Source organism: Anomaloglossus baeobatrachus, chromosome 1 (assembly GCF_048569485.1).
Source record: "Anomaloglossus baeobatrachus isolate aAnoBae1 chromosome 1, aAnoBae1.hap1, whole genome shotgun sequence".
Taxonomy (NCBI): Eukaryota; Metazoa; Chordata; class Amphibia; order Anura; family Aromobatidae; genus Anomaloglossus; species Anomaloglossus baeobatrachus.
This window is the reverse complement of record NC_134353.1, coordinates 683,587,028-683,613,005: the sequence shown is the minus strand read 5'-3', so window position 1 is coordinate 683,613,005 and position 25,978 is coordinate 683,587,028.

Below are 25,978 nucleotides of genomic sequence, written 5' to 3'. Positions count from 1 at the left end.
AGAGGAATCCTTCAAAATGTTGCTGGAAATGGTTACGCCACTCATTCAGCGGAAAGATACACTGATGCGTGCTGCTGTCCCTGTAGACGAAAGATTGGCAGTCACGCTGAGATTCCTAGCCACTGGCCGCTCACTGCAGGACCTGCATTTTTCAGCAGCAGTATCAAAATCCCTTCTGAGCGGTCTAATTCCAGAGACATGCAGAGCCATTGTTGAAAGTCTACGTTCCTACGTACGGTTTCCAAAAACACAGGATGAATGGAAAAAAATTGCTTCTGATTTTGAACAAACTTGGCAGTTCCCGAACTGCGGTGGGGCATTGGACGGGAAACATGTGCGCATCACCCAACCCCACAACTCCGGATCCTATTTCTATAACTATAAAGGATATTTCAGCATCATCCTGATGGCCCTTGTTAACGCCAACTACGAATTCATAAATGTTGATGTTGGCATGAACGGGAGGGTTTTCGATGGTGGTGTTTTGGAGCACACACGTTTTGGAGAGCGATTGCTGAACGGTGACCTGAACTTGCCTCCAAACTCTCATCTTACTGGCAACCTTAATTTTGTTTTTATCGGTGATGAAGCCTTCCCGCTTCTTCCAAATCTAATCAAACCATTCCCCCAGAAAACTCTTACGAATGAAAGACATATTTATAATTATCGTTTATCAATGGCGCGACGTGTTGTAGAAAATGCCTTTGGTATTATGGCAAATCGCTTTAGAGTGTTCCACACGTCTATTAACTTGAAGCTAGAGTCAATAGACTCTGTTGTGCTGGCGTGTTGCGTGTTGCACAACTTTCTACGCCAGCGCGATACTGTTGCGTACAGTCCACCTGGCTTTGGGGACTCTGTGAATACAGCCAATGGGGCAGTGGAGCCCGGTGAATGGCGTCAAGACACTGCTGCTATTGCAGACCTGCAAACATTTGCACACGGCAGAAACACGCATGATGCGAAGACCTGCCGTGAAAAGTACTGTGAATATTTTAACGGTCCAGGTGCTGTTACTTGGCAGCAGCAGATATTATAGTTTGCGAAGCAGATGTTAGAGTTGCCTACTGATACCCGACTTTTTATTTTCTGTATTGATACGTGCAATAAAATTTTTTTTTTATTTTACCACTGCTTTTTTTGTCATTGTTTCTCTACTAAGCAGTTTGTAAATATGTATACACATGCGTGTTCAGCTCCATAAATATATATACACCGACACGCATATACATCCGTGTACTCTTATGTAAACATTCATTCATGTACAAATACATATTTATATGAATATGTATATGCACACACAGAAACCAAAACAGATATATATTATACATTACATTACATTTTATATCCCCTGGACAGTCAAGATCATTGAAAAAAAAAAAAAACCTTGTTGCCACTCTACAGTCTTGATGTCATCCCGTTTTAGTGGGGAGGGGGTGAGTGGGGTCTGATTGGCTGGTGTGTGTTTGTGTGTGGGAACCTCCCCAAGGGAGAGTGAAATCAGCATCAAAAACATGGATGCAGACCTCTGTGACACCCTGGTTTTGCCAGGGCGGCACAGTGTTCTTTGTGCTGCCAACTACTGCTCAGGGTGATGTATATACCCCGTACTCTTATGGGATGTATATGACGCAGCCTCTCCTGGGATGTATATGCCTCAGTGTTTCCTGTGATGTATATGCCCTAGCTTCTCCTGTGTTGTGTATGCCCCCAGCCTCTCCAGACCAAGACAAACATGGAAATGTAGTGGTGAGAATCAAAATGATCAATATCACCGAACATCACAGTCTCTCCAGCCACCACGCTGGGGCTGATTTTATTAATTATTTTAACAAATATAGCCTGGTCGTGTTCAAGTTGATAATTTGGTGTGGCCCCCGTTGGTTGGTAGAAAATTCCAAATGGCCCCCGGCAGTAAATAGGTTCCCAAACCCTGTTTGAAAGTTTTGTCCAAAAATGTAAGCAACAGCGAAAATAAACTAGAAAGATTTATGTGACATACAAAACAAAAAAAACATTTAAATCACAAACATTCACATTTAGTGGCCCTGCTGTTGGGCTGCCAAAAACTGTTCCACCATCTCCCCATGACGCCGGACGGCTTCCGACAAACGCCGTTGCGATTCCACCAGGTCCTGTAGTGTGGGGATTTCTGTGGAGGGAATGGGAAAAGTTAACCATCCTTGTTCCAACATCGAACTGTCAGGTATATGTTTTTTGTTGACCACTTACGGTTCTGGGGTTCATCACCTTCTTCCTCTGAGGCGCTGATGGCCCAACCAGATCCTGTGGCTAGGGAACACAAATCAATTATTAGTACACGACAGCCCACCATCATTTTAACATCCATGTATCCTTTACAACTTGTAGGGACACCATGTTATGTGCATAAATTACAGGAAGGGTAGCCTGCACAAAACTCACCAACTGATGCGGGGGAGAAGGCATCGGTAGAAGGAGAAGTATGGGGAGACAGGGTAGAAGGTGGTGATGGGGTTGAAGGAAGAGATGGGGTTGCAGCAGCTGATGGGGTTGGAGAAGGAGAGGGTGTCCCAGCAGGTGCAGCAGGCGGAGGTGGTGGATCTGCAGCAGGAGATGGTGGAGCCGGCGGGGATGGTGGATCCGCAGCAGGAGATGGTGGAGCTGGCGGAGATGCTGGATCCGCAGCAGGAGATGGTGGAGATGGTGGAGCTGCCTGTGCAGCTGGAGGTGGTCCTAGGTATAGGAGAAAACTTTTATTGAGCACATAACTCCAGGCCACAATGGCTTACGCCTACTTTACACCATACAATTCTGCATACGATATCGTATGTGATGTGACACGCCCCCATCTTATGTGCGACAACTGAAATTTGTTGACCGTGTCGCACCTATGCTTTGTTCCTGTCACAGGTACTTACCCTTCTATACGACCATCCATACGTAAGAAGCGGGACGCAGGTAAGTTGCAGTTCATCATTCCCGGGGTGTCACACACTGCGATGTGTGCTGCCTCGGGAACATTGAGCAACCAGACGTTCAATTTTTAGTAATTGAACGACGTGTATGCGATGAACGGTTATTCGTTTAATCGTAATCGCATGTAGGTTTTACAGACTACAATATCTCTAACGATGCCGGATGTGCATCACTTACAACGTGACCCCGTCGACACATCGGTAGATGTATTGTAGCATGTAAAGCCCGTGTAAAGCCTGCTTTTTTACGTATGTTTGACAAACCTTTTTCTAGGGGTACCAGACACATGGGGACCACTTGCCTCAAAGCAGCAGACATGCTGCATTCATTGGAAAAACAAGGCACAAAAATCAATCACTTAAATTCTTCTATTTTATTCTGTTCTGTAAATAGTATAACATATGGCTTGTACTCAAGGCTTCTAATGTCACTCTGATATGCACCGAGATAACAATGATAATCAGGTCAATGGACAATACTCCAAACGCGATTACACAGCATGGTTTATTGTGAAATGGTTTTTGCAAAGACTGATCAAATGATAATATATGCAAAGAGAAAATGATCCCATTATACCCCAGGAGCATTGACGTTTTTAGGTATCTGAAATTTACCTATGATCAAGTTTGCATACCATACCTTTTACAAAGGATAATTAGCTCTTTTTCGCCACCTTGACCCTCTGATATGCACACTAGATATCTTGGTATAATGTTATTATTTTCTTTACTCATGGCTACTAATGTCACTCTGATATGCACCGAGATAACAATGATAATCAAGTCTATGGACAATACTCCAAACGCGATTACACAGCATGGTTTATTGTGAAATGGTTTTTGCAAAGACTGATCAAATGCTAATATATGCAAAGAGAAAATAATCCCATTCTACCCCAGGAGCATTGAAGTTTTTAGGTATCTGAAATTTACCTATGATCAAGTTTGCATACCATACCTTTTACAAAGGATAATTACTTAGCTCTTTTTCGCCACCTTGTCCCTCTGATATGCACACTAGATATCTTGGTTTAATGTTATTATTTTCTTTGGAATATATTGCATTTGAACTACAATGTGCTTTCCAAACAACCTTGCTCTAATCGCGTTTGGAGCATTGTCCAGTCATCTGACTATCCTTCTTATCTCGGTGCATATCTGAGTGAGCAAGTTTAGAAGCCATATGTGTGTGTATATTTCTAGTGCATATGTTTCAGAAATAAATCCCCTCCTTTGGGTCCTCGCCAAACTACCTCATATTTTACACAATTGTATTATTATTGTTTGTAAATTTTATATAAATTAAGCTTTTTTTTTTTTTATTTTAATGATTGGTCATTGGCATTTTGTGCCATGTTTTTGCAATTGTAATCACTGGGTCACCAATGTCGGGGAAGAATATCCCAGTCAATGTCCATGTTATGAAAGTATGTATGCTGCATTCATTGCTGCACTTATGCATGCGTGGGGAGTGGGTGACAGGTCCTCGTTAACTCGTTCAGCACCCATGTGTTCTATTTTTTTTGTTTTACTGATTTTTTTCAATACCTTTCATTTTTCCACCAGACAGAACTTTTCAGTTTTTTCAGTCAATGTTCCCATATGTTTTCTGCGGGAACCTCACACCACTTTTTATTGCTGTAAGCTGCGTCCAACACCATTAAAGGGGGCTTTACACACTACGACATCGCAAATATAAGTCGATGGCATCACGGAATTCTTGACGCACATCCGGCCGCATTAGCGATGCCGTCTGTTGCGTGTGACTCCGATGAGCGATTTTGCATCGTTGCAAAAACGTGCAAAAACGCTAATCAGCGACATGGGGGTCCATTCTTAAAAATCGTTAATGCAGCAGTAACGAAGTTGTTCCTCGTTCCTGCGGCAGCACACATCGCTGCGTGTGACGCTACAGGAACGAGGAAGCTCCCCTTCCATGCCTCCCGGCCACATTGCGTAAGGAAGGAGGTGAGCGGGATGTTACGTCCCGCTCATCTCCGCCCCTCCGCTGCTATTGGGCGGCGGTTCAGTGACGTGGCTGTGACGCCGCACGGACCGCCCCCTTAGAAAGGAGGCGGTTCGCCGGTCACAGCGACGTCGCCGGAGAGGTAAGTATAGGTGACGGCTCTGGGCGATGTTGTGCGGCACGGGCAGCGATTTGCCCGTGTCACACAACAGATGGGGGCGGGTACCTACACTTGCGATATCGGGACCGATATCGCAGTGTGTAAAGTAACCTGTAGGCCAGGGGTGAGCAATTAATGTTCCCATGGGGCCGCATGAGAAATTGGGATGGTTTTAGAGGGCCGGACTAATATAATTAACTCAGTTTTACCCAATACTGTATATAGCATATATACTATCCCTTCATACACAAACAGTAAGTTATGGACTGTGTGACCCCTCGTGGCCCTGCACGCACACATATCCTTTTTTTCTCTGGCAGCACGGGTGTCACACGGATCGCACACTGATGTGATCTGTGTGACATCAGTGTGACAAATACCAGAGAAAACACGGGTCTTTTTAATAAAAAGATTTTCTATATTTACCTCTCTCCAGCGCTGCTGTCTCTGACTCTGCTGCCTCCCGCTCCTTATCGCTTGTAAGTATACTCACTGAATATTCACTGGAGTGAGCAGCTGGAAGAAGGGACAGTGCTGGGGACCGCATCGCTGGGTGAGTATCCAGGTGTGTGTGTATGTTGAGAACCTGGAAGCCGTAGAATCTCGGGGACTTGTCACAGTTCCCAATGAACTCTGATGAACCCGACGACGTACTGACGACATCAGGGCGCGCGCGTGTGTGTCACAGAGAAAGTGCCGGCAGGAAACAGAGGACAGATTCCTGCGTTCCGCTGCTTCACTGTGCGGTGCTGCAGTATCTGTCCTCTGTTTCTTGCCGTCACGCAGCGTGTGATGAGGGCAATCTGACCACGGGCCGGCCGGAGCCTGGAGCTCTGGACAACAGGTCAGATTGCCCTCATCAGTGACCAGCCAGCAAGGATGCCCAGAGCCAGGCGGGCCGGTCACAGAGAGTAGGCGGGCCGGATGTGGCCCGCGGGCCGCCCCTTGCCCAGGTCTGCTCTAGGCCATAAAAGGTGATCCTACAATATAATTTTGGAGATATTATATTTAACATGTTTACTAAATGGTAACACCGATGTTTTGATCCATGATCCATGAACCATAAAGTCATGGGTTGTTCATGGGTAAACAAAACCGAACAGGACCAAAGCCGCTAAACAGCACTCACCATGACGCCTCTCGATGTCTGCTCGGATGCTGGCGAGGAGTTCACTGGACTTATAGCGCAGGTCTGCCAGTTTCTTCCTGATTTGGGTTGTGGATCGCTCCACCCCAAATCGACGGGCCAGGCCTCTACTAATTAGCCTCAGCACAGCCTGCTTGTGAAGCATGGGATGGTCATGCTGTGCCTCGCAAAAATAATCTTTTTTGACCATCATTTTAATTAAATAATGGACCTCCACAGGCCCCCATGGAGAACCGCGACTCCTGGCCGCCATGTTCCCGCCTCTGAGCATTAACAGAACATGTACGCCGCCCACCAGACTTCAAAGGCGACGTGAGCAACGTCATCACGTCACGTTCTGAACAACGTCGCAGTAGCGATCCCGCTAGCGGTCTCGTTCTCAACAAGCCGCTGGAACCGCGTCACAGTAGCGTTCCCGTTCATGAAACTAGCGGTCTGAATAAAGCTAGCACAGAATCACAGTAGCGTTCCCGTCTGCGATATCGGCTGTAACCGAGTCAGACAGCAAATTGCATAGATAGCACTTAAATCATTGATTTATGTTTGTGTATTGGATTTTTATGTTAGAAGGTATTAACAGTATTAACAGTGCCCACACCAGCGTTCACTTCTGGCCGGCGACGCTACTGCGTTCCCGGCAGACGGAGGCGCAGCTGTGCTGACGCGGTTAGAGCGGGCTAGCTGACAATGAGACCGCAAGCGGGATCGCTACTGCGACGCTGTTCATAACGTGACGTGATGACTATGCCCAGAGGCGGGAACATGGCGGCAAGGAGGCACTCTTCTCCCTGGGGGTCTGTGGAGGTTCGCTATCTAGTGAAAAGGGTGGCAATACTCGATTACCTTTGTGAGGCCCCCCATGAGCATCCCATACTGCATAAGCAGGCAGTGCTGGAGAAGATCAGGAGAGGCCTGTCCCGTCGATTTGGGCTGGAGTGGTCCACAATCCAAATCAGAAAGAAGGTGGCGGACCTGCGATACAGGTCAAGTGATCTGTTCGCCAGCATCCGGGCAGACATCATGAGGCGTCGTGGTGAGTGTTGTTTTGCGGCTTTGGCCTGGTTTGGTTTTGTTAACCCCTAAACAACACCAGACAAAAAACAATTTATATAACTTACCTTACGGTCGCGCTACAGTGGAATAGGGTCACGGAGGCGTGTACGTTGTTCAGTTCCGCCGGCGCCTCTTTCAGCCATCTCCGTCCTCCTATTCCACAGCAGCGCGACGGCTAGGTAAGTTATATAAAGTATTTTTTATGTTGTCACAGCGGCCAGGGCTCTTATATACAGCATGTTAGAATGCAGTATATAATGGCAGTATATAATGGCCTTAGGGTTACTTTGCACGCTGCGACATCGCAAGCTGATGCCGCGATGCCGAGCGCGATAGTCCACGCCCCCCTCGCAGCTGCAATATCCTTGTGATAGCTGTCGTAGCGAACATTATAGCTACGGCACCTTCACATGGACTCACCTGTCCTGGGACGTCGCTCTGGTTGGTGACCCGCCTCCTTATTAAGGGGGCGGGTCATACGGACTCACTGCGACGTCACACGGCAGGCTGCCAATAGGAGCGGAGGGGCGTAGATGAGCGGGATGTAAACATCCCGCCCACCTTTTTCCTTCCGCATATCCTACGGGAGCCGCAGTGACGCCGATAGGAAATTTTCCTCGCTCTTGCGTCTTCACACACAGCGATGTGAGCGATGTGTGCTGCCGCAGGAACGATGAACAACATCGGACCGTCGCGTCAGCGTAATTCTGGATTACGCCGATGCTACAACGATGATACGATTACGATGCTTTATGCGCTCGTTAATCGTATCATCTATGCTTCACACACTACGATGTCTTAAAATCTGAATAGTTATGTCTGTTTAAAAAATGAAAGGGAAAGTAATGTAACTTGTCGCACATACGATGGGGGCGTGTCACATCGCATACGATATTGTATGCAGAATTGTATGGTGTAAAGCGGGCTTAAGCCGTGGAGGCCTGGAGTTATCCGCTCAATAGAAGTTTTCTCCTATACCTAGGACCACCCCCAGCTGCACCACCACCGCAACCGGCTCCACCATCTCCTGGTCCAGGATCAGCTGCGTCTACCCCACCTCCACCTGCTGCACCATCTCCTGCTGGGCCACCCTCTCCTTCTCCAAACCCATCACCCGCTGCAACCCCATCACTTCAATCAACCCCATCACCACCTTTCACCCTGTCTCCTCATCAATCACTGTCTCCCGATGCCTTTTCCCCCGCATCAGTTGGTGAGTTTGGTGCAGGCTACCCTTCCTGTAATTTATGCACATAACATGGTGTCCCTACAAGTTGGAAAGGATACATGGATGTTAAAATGATGGTGGGCTGTCGTGTACTAATAATTGATTTGTGTTCCCTAGCCACAGGATCTGGTTGGGCCGTCAGTGCCTCGGAGGATGAAGGTGATGAACCACAAAACCGTAAGTGGTCAACAAAAAACATATACCTGTCAGTTCGATGTTTGAACAAGCCTGGTTAACTTTTACCATTCCCTCCACAGAAATCCCCACACTACAGGACCTGATCGAGTCAAACACGCAGATGCTGGAATCACATAGGCGTCTGTCGCAAGCCATACGCCGACAAGGCGATTTGTTGAACCAGTTTGTGGCAAGCCAACCACAGGGCCACTAAATTTCTTATTATTTGTTGTAAACAGTTTTTTTTTTTTTTTTATTACACATAAATCTTTCAAGTTTATATTCGGTGTTGTGTCAATTTTTGGAAAAACCTTTCAAACAGGGGTTGGGAACCTTTTTACTGCCGGGGGACATTTGTAATTTTTTACCAACCTTCGGGGACCACTAAAAATTTTCAACTTGAAAACGACCTGGCTATATTTGGTCAATGAATTAATTAACTCACCCAAGTGGTGGCTGTAGCGACTGTGATGTTTGGTGATATTGATCATTTTGTTGCTCACAACTGCTTTTCCAGGTTTGTCTTGGTCTGGAGAGGCTGGGGGCATACACATCACAGGAGAAGCTGGGGCATCTACATCACAGGAGACACGGAGGCATATACATCCCAGGAGAGGCTGCGATATATACATCCCATAAGAGTATGGGGCATACACATCACCCTGAGCAGTAGGTGGCAGCACGAAGAGCACTATGCCGCCCTGGCAAAACCAGGGTGTCACAGAGGTCTGCATCCATGTTTTTGGTGCAGATCTCACTCTCCCTTGGGGCTCAGTCCTATATACAGTATATATACAGTATATACGGGCTTTTTGAAGGTATGTGAAATAACGTGTGAATTTATATACACTATTGTCTGAAGTCCTTATTCACCCCCAAAAAAACATCTTTCATCACTCTCAACCATTATTTCATTCATGCCCACAGGCCACAATTTTGAAACAAAATAAAATGTTTTATTTTTAACAAAACACATATGGTATCAATACAATCAATAAAGTGAAGAAAAAACCAAACATCAACACAACATATCAAAAAAAGTATGGAAAACTGATAATTTACAATACAGCTACAACTCTTGGTAGTAGCCGTCTGAGTTTCCATATTGTTGGCTGGGCGTTGAGCGTAACTGGGAAGAGCTTGCAAAGAGTGGAAACTGTGGGGGGCCAGGGTGCGATGGTGGTGGAGGCTGCATTATATGCATGGGTGTGCTGTACTGTGGGTACTGGGAATACATATTTGGCTGAATGCTCTCAGTTACAACGGAAGTGTCTTTTAGTTTTCCTGCTGCTGCTTTCGCCAGTGCATCCAGGACGATCCTTTCCAGGTGGTTCCTTTGCGTGTCTTCTAGTTTGGACATTCTCTCGTCCATAAGTTTTGCAAAGGAGCCAACAGTGGGGCTGTTCTGCATGCTTAAGATTTTATTGGCCAAACCAATTAGATCTGGAGATGGTGGCCGGCCAGCCTTTCGTTTACGCGATGCTTTAAGGCGTTGAGGTAATGGACATGGTGGAGCTTTGTCAGGAGTGTCCTCGCTTGAAATTTGCGTGCTGGCTATGTCACTAATTTCAGAAGTACTTGTGGACAATTCCTCTACCGCATCTTGCATATGCTCCTGCGTGAACAGAAAATTCATGTTAACGCCAAACCAAAATATTACTTCACATCTTTCAACACCAACCCACCACAGAAATGTGTTTGCATTGGATATCATGAGCAGCATTCACAAGGGTACACGTGCACTGGAAATCAATGGTAGGCTGGGATTAGTTCTACGGGATTTGAAATTGTAGTATAACGGGATATGGAATACTACTCGTACGGGCTATGAAATGGCATTTAACGCTTTGATAACTGAGTGGGCAGAAACTAGTGAAGGGGTATACTTTTAGTAAGTGAAAGGGATAACTTTAGTAATATGCATAATTTATCATTGAAACCCATAGTTCAAAATCTTCTAGTAAAGTTAACCATATACCTACAAACTTTTTTTTGAATTAGTTTGAAATGCTGTTTCAAGGTCTAAAATAAGGTACTTACATCACCCGCAAGGGGCAAACTCCCTGTGTCAGGGTTTTCATCCATGAGGTCTTCCATTCTCCGTGGTAGCTCTTGGTCTCTGGTGAAGGAAAGGAGCTCATAGTACCACAACGTTGGTGTATAAACGTCCTCCGTTCCGGTACCAGACTTAATTGACTGCTCCACCCTTTTTAGCTCTCTCCTATAAACTGTGCGTAGAGCTTGAATTTTTCGTTTCACCAAATTTTCATCAACGGGGGTATCAGGCTGGTGTAGCTTAAAAAAGGCTACAAGCTTCTCATAGGCCTCTTTTTTTTTATATCGATTTGTATAATCGGCCGATTTTATCCTCCAAGGACAAGGTAGTGAGCGATATAGCTCTATAAGTTCTCTGGTAAATTCCTGAGAAGAGGGCATCTGAAAAAAATAACAATAAACATTGAGAACGGAACATACTTATTACATTTTCCAAAAGTGCAGAAAATGCCCATGGCCGCCCACGCTAAAGGGAATGTACAGTAAAGTCAAGGCCTCCATTTCCTTTTCATAGTACCAAAAAAACAAGTCAAACCGCAGTAGTGTTTGTAGGACGTGGCAGAAAATGGCCGCCCATGGTAAAATGGCCGCCCATGCGAAATGTACAGTAAATTAAGCATAATCGCAGAGTTAAGTAGAAACAACGGAATCGCTACAGAGACCTCAAATGATTTTGCAGCCTGATCGCAGATTCCTATAAAGTAGTAATAACGGAATCGCTACAGAGACCTCAAATGATTTGGCAGCCTGATCGCAGATTCCTATAAAGTCGTAATAATGGAATCGTTACAGAGACCTCAAATGATTTGGCAGCATGATCGCAGATTCCTATAAAGTAGTAATAACGGAATCGCTACAGAGACCTCAAATGATTTGGCAGCCTGATCGCAGATTTCTATTAAGTAGCAACAACGGAATCGCTATAGAGACCTCAGATGAGAAAGGGGAAAAATAGGAATCGCTAAAAAAATTCATACATATTTGAGATCCTGTTGCTTACCTTGTAGATGGAGTTGAGTATTGTATAGAAGCTGTATTGATGCTATATAGATAAACCAGTGTGGAGTCACTGCATACAGAACTCTACAAAGATCCGCTTAGCAATGAGAAGCTCAGGACCAAGCTCAGGAGAACGCCCTAGCGTTAACCAATCGGAGCTGAGGGGGGCGTGTAAAAAGGACTCCACCACGCCTACACATAGTTAGGAGTCGTCAAGTACCTGCTGTGTGACACGTCCCCTAACGACCAGCGAAGTTGCTCAGCAGGTCTGTATCGCTGCTTAGTTGTTGGCCAGGTTTGCCTGTTTGACAGCTCACCAGCGACTTAGCAGAGACTTAGGGAGGTCGCTGTTACGTCACCAAACAGGTGACGTTACAGCGATGTCCTTTGCGATGTTGCAGTGTGTAAACCCAGCTTAACTCTGGCAGGGGGGAGAAAGGGGCATAAGTGAGAATAATCAAAAGGGGGAACAGAATCAAGATTTGACTGACAACCCACACTAAATCAGTGTCAAAACTTACGTCCCTTCATTCACTACTTGATGGAAAGATACTTGCTGCGAAGCAACTCCAAAACACAAAATCCTCATACATCCAGCGTACACTGTGAAAAAAAGATTGTGACTTCCCATAAAGCATTAAGTGTCCCTCGGTTACCTGAAAATACTCACGAGATGGAGATGGAAAATTCCCCGGGGACCCCGGATGTATTCAAAATGATGGAGGGTATTGATTATAAGCGTCTGGCTGACAAAGTCGCCAATCGTCTGCTACCTCACATTTCCGCTACAATTAAAGCATCAATAGCAACAGCTCTTAGTGCCATACAAAACCAACTTGATGAGACGGTGGAAAAAATTGCGGCTATGGAAACCAGAATGTCGAAATTAGAGGAGGACTTCAGCTCTGACCATACTACAGTCATGCGTCTGGCCAGGGAGAATCTGATCCTAAGGGACCATGTGGACGATCTGGAGAACCGCTCCAGAAGGAGAAATTTGTGCATAGTCGGCCTCCCTGAAAAATACCCGGTTGGTAAGCTATGTACATTGTGTAAATCAACTATTCCTACAACCCTGGGAGTAGCGGGAAGGCGAAAAGTGGAAAGGGTGCATCGCATTGGTCCGCCAAGGAGAGGTGATAAGGGTGAAAATAACGGACGCCCAAGACAAGTCATAATGAAATATTTGGACTTCTCCGATAAACAGGAAATATTACAGGCGTAAAAGAAAATGAAACATCCCTTGGAGGTGAAAGGCTCGCGCATCTTGCTCTTCGAGGATTTTTCTGCGGAGGTCACACAGCAGAGGAGGGCATTCTCATACATATGCTCAGCCTTATTTAAGAGAAATATACACTTCCAGTTAAAGTACCCGGCAACGTTGATTATCAGACATCAGGATGGATCCTACAATTCTTTCTCAAGCCCAAAGGAGGCAGAGGCCTTTATTGAGCGGATCAGCAGTCCTCGTGACCTCAGTAATTCTCCAGGACAAGGGCGCAACGACTCACCGGACCAGAGTGTGACCAAAGGGAGCTCTGGAAAGTTTGCTACAGCTTCTCCGAAAGACCGGAGACAACAAAACTAGGAACTTAAGGGAACCTGAGACAAATGTTGGATGTGTAAAGTTCAAGGTGGGACACCTGTTTTTAGGTTGGAGAAGCCGCTGTGGAAAAAATTCAAGAAATCTGAGGAGGAAAGGAAAGAGAACTTTTTTGAGGAGACTATTGCACCCTCAGGATAGGGACTTTACGCACTATTCACATGCTAATAGTTCCTGGTCTCGCATTGACTACTTTCTTATTTCAGGGAACCTGGTACGTGCGCTCCACTCAGCTACTATCCAGGATTTGGTGATTTCTGATCATGCCCCGGTGGTGCTAGACCTAGCAAATATCTATCCCAGAGGAACGAACTATCTGTGGAGATATCCTTCCTTCCTTAAAGATAACGAAGATTTTTCCTTGAAATTAACCCCTTCACCCCCGGCCACTAAAACACCCTAATGACCGGGCCATTTTTTGCAATTCTGACCAGTGTCACTTTGACAGGTTATAACTCTGGAACGCTTCAACGGATCCTGGCGATTCTGAGATGTTTTTTTGTGACATATTGTACTTCATGTCAATGGTAAATTGAAACCGATAATTTTTGCGTTTATTTGTGAAAATTTAGGAAATTTTGCGAAAATTTTGAAAATTTCGCAAATTTCAAACTTTGAAAATTTTTGCCCATAAATCTGAGAGATATGTCACACATAATAGTTACTAAATAAACTTTCCCACTTGTCTACTTTACATCAGCACAATTTTCTAAACAAATTTTTTTTTCGTTAGGAAGTTAGAAGGGGCTAAAGGTCATCAGCAATTTCTCATTTTTCCAACAAAATTTAGAAAATAATTTTTTTTAGGGACCACATCACATTTGAAGTGACTTTGAGAGACCTAGGTGACATAAAATACTTAAAAGTGACCCCATTCTAAAAACTGCACCCCTCACTCTGCTCAAAACCACATCAAAGAAGTTAATTAACCCTTTAGGTGCTTCACAGGAACCAAAGCAATGTGTAAGGAAAAAATGAAAATTTTACTTTTTAACACAAAAATGTTACTTTAGCCATAAAATTTTCATTTTCACAAGGGAGAAAAGAGAAAGTGCACCATACAGTTTATTGTGCATTTTCTCTTGAGTACGCTGATACCTCATATGTGGTAAAAAATCAATTGTTTGGGTGCACAGCGGAGCTCGGAAGGGAAGGCGCGCCATTTGAATTTTTGAACACAAAATTAGCTGCACTCATTAGCGGACGCCATGTTGGGTTTGAAGACTCCCTGAGGTACCTAAACAATGGAGCTCCCCCACAAGTGACCCCATTTTGGAAACTAGAGCACTCAAATAATTTTTCTAGATGTTTGGTGAGCACTTTGAACACCTGGGGGCTTCACAGACGTTTATAACGTTGAGCCGTGAAAAGAAAAAAAAGTTTTTTTACCACAAAACGGTTGCTTCAACTAGGTAGCTTTTTTTTCCACAAGGGTATCAGGAAAAAATGCACCATAAAATGTATCGTGCATTTTCTCCTGAGTACGCAGATACCGCATATGTGGTGGAAATCAAATGTTTGGACACACGGCAGTGCTTGGAAGGCAAGGAGCGCCATTTGAATTTTTGAGTGCAAAATTAGCTGCACTCATTAGCAGACGCCATGTCGGGTTTGAAGACCCCCTGAGGTGCCTAAACAATGGAGCTCCCCCACAAGTGACCCCATTTTGGAAACTAGAGCCCTCAAATAATTTTTCTAGGTGTTTGGTGAGCACTTTGAACACCTGGGGGCTTCACAGAAGTTTATAACGTTGAGCTGTGAAAAGAAAAAAAAAAATTTTACCACAAAACTGTTGCTTCAACTAGGTAGCTTTTTTTTCACAAGGGTATAAGGAAAAAATGCACCATAAAATGTATTGTGCATTTTCTCCTGAGTACGCAGATACCTCATATGTGGTGGAAATCAAATGTTTGGACACACGGCAAGGCTCGGAAGGCAAGGAGCGCCATTTGAATTTTTGAGTGCAAAATTAGCTGCACTCATTAGCGGACGCCATGTCGGGTTTGAAGACCCCCTGAGGTGCCTAAATAAGGGAGCTCCCCACAAGTGACCCCGTTTTGGAAACTAGAGCCCTCAAATAATTTTTCTAGATGTTTGCTGAGCACTTTGAACACCTGGGGGCTTCACAGAAGTTTATAACGTTGAGCCGTGAAAAGAAAAAAAAGTTTTTTTTACCACAAAACGGTTGCTTCAACTAGGTAGCTTTTTTTTCCACAAGGGTATCAGGAAAAAATGCACCATAAAATGTATCGTGCATTTTCTCCTGAGTACGACGATACCTCATATGTGATGGAAAGTAATTGTTTGGGCGCATGGTGGGGCTCAGAAGAGAAGGAACGCCATTTGACAGCAAAATTGGTTGGAATCATTAGCGGACGCCATGTCACGTTTGGAGACCCCCTATGGTGCCTAAACAGTGGAGCTCCCCCACAAATTACCCCATTTTGGAACTAGACCCCTCAAGAAATTTATCTAGATATTTGATATCCACAGAAGTTGATAACGTTGAACCGTGAAAATTATTATTTTTTTTTAACCACAAAATTTTTTTACAACGGTAGGAAAAAAATGCACCATAAAACGTATTGTGCAATTTTTCCTGAGTATGTAGATACCTCATATGTGGTGGAAAGTAATTGTTTGGGCACATGGTGGGGCTCAGAAGAGAAGGAATGCCATTTAACTTTTCAAACGCACAGACGCGGTGCACTGATCGGTCGCTGCAGGACGCACGGTCGGATGAGATACAAAAAGCGTTGGGGATACGGAAAAAAAAATGTCACGCCAAAAATTGAGCAGGGATGCCGATCCGTTATATGCATCCCTGATCAGCACTTGGCGGGATGCACGGACGGATGCGATACAAAAAGCGTCGCGAATACGGAAAAAAGTCACGCCAAAAATTGAGCAGGGATGCCGATCCGTTATGTGCATCCCTGATCAGCGCTTGGCGGGATGCACAGACGGATGCGATACAAAAAGCGTTGCGAATACGGAAAAAAGTCACGCCAAAAATTGAGCAGGGATGCGGATTCGTTATGCGCATCCCTGATCAGTGCTCGGCGGGACGCACAGACGGCTGCGATACAAAAAGCGCCGCGGATATGGAAAAAAGTCATGCCAAAAATTGACCACGGATGCAGATACGTTATGTGCATCCCTGATCAGCGCTCGGCGGCACGCATGGACAGATGAGATACAAGAAGCGTCGGGGATATGGGAAAAAAAAGTCCCGCTGAAAACTGACCACGGATGCAGATCCGTTATCTGCATCCCTGATCAGCGCTTGGCGGTACGCATGGACGGATGAGGTGTAAAAATGGACAGGATACAAGAAAAAAAAAAAAAAAGTTATACTCACAGTACCAAGAGGATCACTGACCAGAGGAACTGCAGAGGAACAAGAAGGCAGTGAGATGGACAGCTTTACACGAGCAGCAGGCAGGATGTTGGACAGATTAGCAAAAGGACCCAGCAATGGAGGCAGATGTGATCGGCCCAGTGAAGACCTCGGATGACCCGTGAAGGCAGGTAAGAGGACGTCGAGGGGGGGGGGGGCAGAGGGGGATGGGGGAGGGGGCAGAGGGGGATGGGGAGAGGGGGGCAGAGAGGGAAAGCAGAGGAGGTGGAGAAGCAAAGGCAGAAGGAAGGAACTTTGGAAGCAGAATAGAGATGACAGAGGAGACAGGCAGATCACGTGGGGAGCAGATCGGGATGCCGGGGGGCAGATCGGGGCGTAAGGGGGCAGATCAGGGGTGGACACGGGCAGGGGCCTTCACGGGAGTGCACAGTGTCCATCGCGGGAGCGCGCAGGGAGCGGAATACTTACCATTGGAGCAGGAGCGGTGACATCAGAGGCGGCGGCAGCAGTGGTGGCGTGGTACCAAAAGTACCAGCCAGTGCACGCTGCAGACATGCTGGGGGAGGCTCCCCAGACCAGCACAGGCCTGGGGAGGGCGGCCACCTGCAGATCACACCGCCCCACTGCACACTGATTGGAGCGAATGCGTGTCATAGCACGAACGCTCCAATCAGTGCTGCAGGGGCTGGGGGCGACATGTTTGAGATCCATCTATGATCTGCTGTAGCTGCTACAATAGATCATAGCAGGATCTCACAGTATCGCACTATTTCGGGCCTTATTTTTGCCGAAATTAGTGCGAACTATGTGGTTGGCGGTTCAGATTTGAACAGTCAATCACATCGATCGCCTATGGGGGGTGGCGATGCCACCCCCCCTGGAGTCAAGCAAAGGTCCCCTGCTGTAAGAAACAGCAGGGGACATCATTTGAAAGCCATTGCTATGGCCATGGCAATCAAATGAAGTTTAGGCAGTAAAATTACGTAATTTTACTGCCCGCGGTCGTGAAGGGGTTAAAGGAATGGTGGACGGAGTTTATGGTACATAATGATCAGCATAAAGACACACCTATGTTATTATGGGACACGGCGAAGGCAGTATTACGGGGCAGAACGATAGCACATGTTTCCTATTTGAAGAAAAAGGCTCAACTTAAATTTACTGAAACCTCCCATAAATTAAGGGAAGCATATACTTCTTTTCAAAAGCATCCTGATAGGGACCATAGAGACAGATGGGTATAACCCAAAAGGCTTTTAATGATTGGGCTGAAAAACGGGAACAAATGGCTAGGTCAATGCAAGAAGCTACATTACATCGCTTTGGAAATAAAGCAGGGAAAATACTGGCCAATTTAGCGAAAAATAGGATTATAACTCAGGGACCCATGCAAATAAAAAATCTAAATGGGGAGATACACAAAAACCCTAAGACAATAATTGAGACTTTAGTCATGTATTATAGAAACTTTTATTCGTTGGAAAAGTGAGACAAATTTCTCGATAATAATCTTTTATCTAAAGTGACACTACCTCGACTCACAGAAGAGCATCACACTTTTTTGAATGCCAAAATTACGGGAGAAGAAATATTGGGGACAAACAACTCCATGCACAATTATAAAGCCCCTGGCCCTGACGGATTTACGGGAGAATTCTATAAAACAGTAAAGGAAGAGATCTTACCTACATTACTAGAGCTGTATAATAGCATATTTGACGGTAATGCGTCTTTCCAAAATAATAACCGGGCATATATAAAATTGATCCCAAAACAGGGGTAGGACCCGCCGGATCCTGGTTCGTACAGGCCCATATCACTTATCAACCTAGATATGAAGATAATGTCAAAAAATTCTTCCCCAACTGATTTCCCCAGTACAGGCCGGCTTCATTCATAAAAGATCAGGGACACTAAATATTAGAAAAGTTCTTTTTGTCCTGGATAGGGTTAACCTTCGGCCTCCGAAAGGAGAATCTCCCGCTTTGCTTACAATAGATGCCGAGAAAGCCTTTGATAATATTGAGTGGGCATGGCTTTATACAGTTCTAGATGAAATGCGTTTTTCGGGGTCATTTTATACCTACATTAGAGAAATTTACACAAACCCGAAGGCTCAAGTATACATTCCAGGATATCTGTTAGCCCCTTTTCCGTTACTGAAGGGAACCAGACAGGGTTGCCCCCTTTCCCCATTACTTTTTAATCTGGCTCTGGAACCATTGGTAAGACTGTTGTAATAGGCAAATTCAGTCAGCTTTTTTTGCGGATGACATTTTGCTTTTCCTTTCGAATCCAGCCCAGTAAGTCCCCTGGATTTTACAAATTTTGCGAGAGTTTGGAGCGTAGTCAGGCTTCAAGATTAATGCATCAAAGTGTGAGCTTCTATACCTGGGAGGGACAAATGTTCAAACACGGGAGCAGAACCCTTTTGAAGGAATTACATTGGCTAAGTCATATATCCCATACTTGGAAGTTAAAATAGGTAAGGTTCCGGCAACCCTTTGTAGTCTAAACTATCCACCCCTTCTGAGCCAAATAGAGCAAGATCTTAAAAGATGGCACGACCTTCCATTGAACCTAATCAGTAGAGTCCACCTAATTAAGATGATGTCGATATCAAAATTAATGTATCATCTTCAAACACTTCCCCTGCTTCTCAAGCATAAAAATATTGTGCAGCTAAATAGAGCTTTTTCACACTTCATTTGGAGGGGAAAACGCCCTCGTATAGGGCTGAAGAAGTTGATGGCATCTAAGGTTCATGGAGGTCTGAGTTTGCCGAACATTCGGGGTTACAATATAGCCTGTTTGACTAGATATGTATTGGATTGGATTAAAGGCTCTAGGAATTATTCAGCGTTTGAACTTGAGAGAGATTATGCACAACCTTGGGATCTGGTGGCATTACTTCATACTAGGCAGGCTAATCTCCCAGTGAAAATCAAGTACTCTTCCTTATTTAAAGACACGATTGCAAAGTGGAAGGCGTAGAGATAAAATTACAAACTTCCCCATAAAATATCCAAATACTTGCCTATATGGGGGAATCCAGAGTTTGTGCAGGGGACAAGCAATAAGCTGTTTGAAGAGTGGAAGGTGAGGGGTATAAGGACTGTTGCTCATCTCTTGCACACCTCAGAGCCTAGATGGTTGAGTAGAGACGAACTTATAGCGCAGTTTGGCTTGGGGCCTAACGAGCTAATCCAATATGACCAAGTGAGATTTAGTATTATGACTCAGTTGCATGATGTGACCCAGGAGGTAGTATTTAACTCTTTTGATTGTCTGGTAAAGAACTCAATAACTTCATCATCTATCTCTTTTCTTTATGGAGCCATGCGTGATCTACTAATAGGACAGCACCTGGAAGTTTTTTTTAAATCTTGGGAGAAACAATTTGAGGACCCGTCTATGGGGGTAAAAATTAGGGGAGGGTGGAATGCTCTTCGTAAATCAATTTTAAATGAACATTGGCGAGAAACCCAATTTAGAATTATGCACAAGGCAATTTATGGTTTCAATCTCGCTCCATCAGCAACAAAGCCAGACAGGCTTACGTTTTTCAGATCAAAAGTTGTATACAAAAGGTGTGGGGTCTTGAAGTTCGGCTCTCACCTGGGTTCGCTCTTTTTCACCATTGGGAGGAGGGGAACGATACTAAAGGGAAGATGACTAACCCACCCAGACTTATACATGTGATACTTCTGGCAGCCAAGAGAGCAATACTTAAAAATTGGTTGGAGTCTAGGGTCCCGACGATTGATAAGATCTTGGGTCAGCTCATGCATCTTCTTGAAATAGAAGGATTGGATGCAGAAAGGAGGGCGGATAGAATACGACAGCACTTTAACAAATGGAATAAATTCATACTGGCCTATTGTACTCGGGAGGAGATAGTCAGGATTATGTCACCTTTCAAGGACACAGTCTGGTATCATACCAAAAAATTAAAGGATACATTGGATGGCTTGGAGGTGGGGGAGGAAAGGCCGAAAGGTGACTAAAAGGAACCAAGTTGGGTGAAGAGGAAATAACCAATTTTGAGTGGGACTTCTTTATTCTATGTCATTACCATGTTCACAAGGGTTAAATGGGGGGGAATGATAAGTATGATGGGTTTAGGGGTCGCTGCTTTCCTTTGCTTTATCTTGCCATGTTACGGTTATTGATTTTAAAAACTGGTATAGAATTTATGATGATCAAACAGGACAATGTAATGTTTTTTAATTGAATTTACAATGCTGAATTCGCTTATGCCAGTGTTATATGTTATTGAAAAATTTGAATAAAAATATAGTTAAAAAAAAAAACCCTGTGGTAGGGAATGGCAATTAATGTCTCAAGAGGTTTATGTTGATGATGAGAAGCAGTTTTCATAAAGTCATGTTAATTTAACAAGTCAGAATGAAGACCAGTGTAAGGAAGCGATGAATGATGAAGTTAATGACCCAATTTGGCAAAGTGGCATTCAGAGCGAGCACAGCAGCACATAGTTGGAGGGATCTGCAGCACCACAACAGGAAGGAAGATCTAGTGGGGTGGCTAGAGGGAGAAGACAGGCACCTGTACCCCAGATCACCATCATGCAGCCAGATTTCAGTCCAAAGGACCACAGTTTTTTGTGGATGACAACACTGCTCTTCACCTCTTCTACATGCTTTGAAATCCCCTGTCCAAGAAGCAGGTGTAGATGCCTCCCACCCTGCACCTGTCAGTGCACATTTGCAACCACTGTAAGCAACCATGTCCACTGTGGACAGCACAGTGTTCTGCTCTTTCTCCCCCAGGCCTTGAAATGAAAACGGAAATACACATCCATCCACAGTTCAAAACAGTAAACGGCCACATTTCTAGAATGCTTGCCTTGGAAATGTTGCCAATTATGCATATGGAGATTGATACTTTCCACAACCTGATAGCGGCTGCCGTCCCTCAGTACTTGGTCCCCAGCCGCCAATAATTCTGCTGGTGTTTCACCCCCACCTTACTCAAACACTTGTCCTATATCATCACCAGTGCCCTCACCAACGCTGTTACTAGGAGGGTCCACTTAACCAGTGACTCGTGGCCAAGTGCTTGTTGCCAAGGTTGCTACATTTCTCTCATGGCACACTGGGTGTACCTGAGGGAAGTTAGGACTGAGTAGAAGCCTGAGACACCATATATGCTTCCGACACCTAGAATTGTGGACCCTGATTCCATTAGGATTTCCCCAACCTCTGACACCAGTTACTTCACCCCTTTCTCCTCCTCATACTCCATCTTCAAATTGTTGCCCATATCAGTAACAAGCTAAAAAAAAAACGTAGCACTGCCTCGGTGAAGCAGGAACCAGCTGTGCGGAAACTAAATTGTTTAGATGATAATTCACTGAAAAGGACATACTGTACATTCAAAGAAACAAAGAAGAAAAAACTCACCAGAAAAAAGCCACCAGCCAACTCAGGTCAAAATAGCAAATGCACTTGCAGGATGCAGCCAGCCCCCCATGATAAAGGTGTGGGTAACACAGATGCAGAATACCGATGAGAAAGCCACTCTCAACCTACCAACTCTTTGAAGGGGTGGTTGCTGGTATTAAACATGTACGCTAATGAGGTTTTATGTAGGGCACCAGTCACACAAGTATGTGCAATGCACAGTGTCCGGCTTACAGCCTATTGATGACGCCCTTCTATTAGATCAGGCAGGCTGCCCAGCACTATATAAGTGCACTAACAAATAGGACTGACACCCAAAAGGGCCCGGCTGCATCCTGCAAAGAATTGTGCAATAAAAATGATATACAGTAAATAATGAGTTGGTAGGCTGAGTGTGTCGGTCTCATCGGTAAATATGCACCTGTGTTACCCACACCTTTATCATGGGTGGCGGCTGCATCCTGCGAGTGCAGTTGCCATTTTGACCTGAGTTGGCTGGTGGCTTTATTTCTGGTGAGTTTTTTTTATTTTTAATTTCTTTAGGTGACAAACAAAACACCTATACAGAGTTGTTAAAAAGTGTAACAGAGCAGATGCTGAACCTCCAACAAGGCATGGTTGTGTGCGATAATGGCTGTAGCCTGGTGGCAGGTCTGAACTGGCCACATGTACCAAGCCTCGTCCATGTAGTCAACTTTGTGGTTCAGCGCTTTATGAAAGGCAACACAGATTTGCCTAAGCTATTTGTCAAGGTACCCCACTTGTGCATCCATTTCCACAAGTTAGCTACAGCTGTTGCCTGTCTAGCAGTGCTGCAGCACCGCTTTCAAGTACCAGTTCATCAACTACTTTGTTACCTGCCCACATTCTGGAACTCTACATTACATATGTCGAGAAGGCTTTGTGAGCAGCAGAGGGCAGTAGTTGAATAACAACTGCAATATGCATGTCAGTATACCGATCAGCAGCCGTACATAAGGAGAAGGTGAAGGAGATGAAGAGTCGTCCTCCTGGTGAGAACAAGGAAGTATTGCAGGTTGGGTGTCTGGCACACGTAGTTGACTCTATGTTCCTTTCATGAATTGACGATGGTGTTATGCCAGGTACAAAAGGAATTTGGTTGAGCAGCAGAATAGAAACGGAACACAAGAGTAGAAATACAATAGAAAGCACTGGCACTAGGGAGAGGGGAGCAGAGTCACCTCCTAACACTTACCTGAGGCTTATCCCTGCAATCAACAATACGCTGAGATCTTCTGATCTCAAATACCCCAGAGATCGCATAAAGCTGTGATACACTTGTTGGAGTACCCTCCCTTCTGCGAGGGCCTCCAGACCCTCAGGACCAGGATTGTCCTGATAAGACACATGGATGGAATGCACCAACCTACTGTAATTAACTTGGTTAACACAGTTGTATTTGTCCCCATAACCTTGTTATACAGAAGAGAATGGCAAGTTAAATCTTTCTTCCCCAGAAACCAAAAAATTGTGACCTACCAGTAGACTTATTGCATCAATTGTTTAACGCAAACTCAACCAAGGGTAGGTAAGATGCTGAAGCTTCCTGATTATCAGACATAAAACACCTAAGGTACATCTCAAGACTTTGATTCTGAAGTTCTGTCTGACTGTTATATTGAGGATGGAATGCCAAAGAAAAAGAAAGATTTACCCCCAGACGAATACAAAACACTTTGCAAAATTTAGATATAAACTGGTTCACCTGATCTGATACCACATCGGAGCTAACCCTGGGAAGTTTCACGATCTCAGTGATAAACACTTGAGCTAAAGTCTTAGCATTAGGGAAAGCGGGTAAGGGAATGAAGTATGCCATTTTACGAAATCTATAAACCACTACTACAATTACAGTTTTTCCAGAGTGTAAAAGAAGGTCAGTAATAAATTCCATGGATAAATGTGTCCATGGTCTGTCAGTTGTAGCCAATGTTAGGAGAGACCCAGACAGATGGGTATATGGGAATTTTAAGAAGCACACAAACATTACAGGAATACACAAAAGAAACCACATTTTGATGCAATCTTGAGAATCAAACATGATGAGAAAGGAGGTCTAAGGTCACTTTACTACCAAGGTGATCTGCAAGAACCAAGCTACGATGCTCCCCTAAAATTTTGAGGAGTAAATGAAAATGCACAAATAATTTCCCTGAAGGACAAGCAGCAAAGGCTTCCCTCTGAGCCTCTAACACCTCTCCCTCAAAATCAGAACACATGTTGGAGATTGTAGAGAGAAAAGTGTTCAGATAGTTATTCTGTAGTGCCCCTGAGGCTTCAGTCGCCACAGAGTATTGCATCTGTCTAAAGGAATAATGCTTATCCCGGGTGAAAGGAGGTAACCACTGGTTATAACTTACAAAAGCATTCACACAGAGATCTTACACCGAACATCTAGCTTGAGTCACCACATACAGGAAGCTAGACTGCAGGTGGGCACCATAGAAATGGGTAATTCCCCCAGCACTGTTGAGTCATTCCTGAGGTGGGGCTGCTGTCAGTGAGTAGAAAGACAAACAGTTTCATTTTCAGAGAGAGTACAGCCCAGGACAGAGAAGAGCAGACAGCCTTGAGGGAACAGAGTTTAACAGGCTGGCCCTGGGACGGGAGATAGGTGGAGATAGTCCCAGGGCCAGGGGCCACAACACCACGCTAAGTCTGCAGGAGTGAGACTGAAAGAGGACGAGAGAGAGAGAGGCAGCCGGTGGAGATGATAGGACAAGAGGAGATGGTAGCTGAGGTCGAGCCTAACCGTTCCCACAGTGCCAGCCAGTCGGGGTGCAGGATCCTCGGTTGGGGACACCTTCACGAACCAAACAAATCTGAAGGGGCTGGGGATTTCATGTCCCATCACCCACTACCCACTTTTCCAGAGCACAGTGACATATAGGATCCATGGTTGGGTGTACAGCCATGCTCCACGGCGAGGACCCACATCACCTGCATAAAGGATGGGACACTTAACACCGATAGCAGTGTCCCCAAATTGCTTCAGGCTACGGGGGAACCGTGTGTCAGCGTAAAGGAGGAAGGTCTCACATATTTCCACAGACACCGGTGATTGCCTCTGATTCACCCAGGACAGGCTGGAGTCCATCCATGGGGGCGGGAAGCGGCACCTCCGGGTAGCTTTAAAGAAATGTGAGTAAACTGAACTATGAACTGCAGCCCTAGTGTTGCCCTTGTCATTGCCGGCACCACCGCCCCGCACTTCGGTGCCATCAGCCGTCCCCATCGCCCTCATCCTCCCTGGGGTTCGCTCCACCTGTGGGGAGCTGGACTATCTGGGATGCATTAACATCAACCTTGGAAGAGAGCAACATCTCGCAGCAGTGGCTAATCCCTGGTTGCACACCACGGGTGGTGCTGCAAAGCATCCCTCATTCCCGTGCAACACCACCCCTGGAAGAGAAAAAGTCGCAGGAAGGGTCGACGGTGGAGGAGGCCAAGACCCCAGTCATCACTGCAACCAGTGACACGCTTCCCAGGGACCCTTCACCCTCTTTCCATCCCCCTCTATACCTTGCACGGGGCCACGGAGCTGGGTCAGGTGAGTCACAGCAACCCCACAAAACCACTGGCCCGGTGAAAAGTAACCCCTTAAGCCCCGTGGGGCACTACATTTGGTGCTGCGAGCAAGGTCTCATGCCCGCAACTGGATATTATTGTTGTGTGATTTATGGACTGTTCCAGAACTGTTTGCCTGCCATTAACCATTTTGCAGGAAAAGAAGGGGCGTGCCATCGTGGGCTGAACCAAAAAGAGCGCAAAAGTGTGGGTGGAACCCAGAAAGAGTGCGAAAGAGAGCCAACCTGCGAGAGACTTACC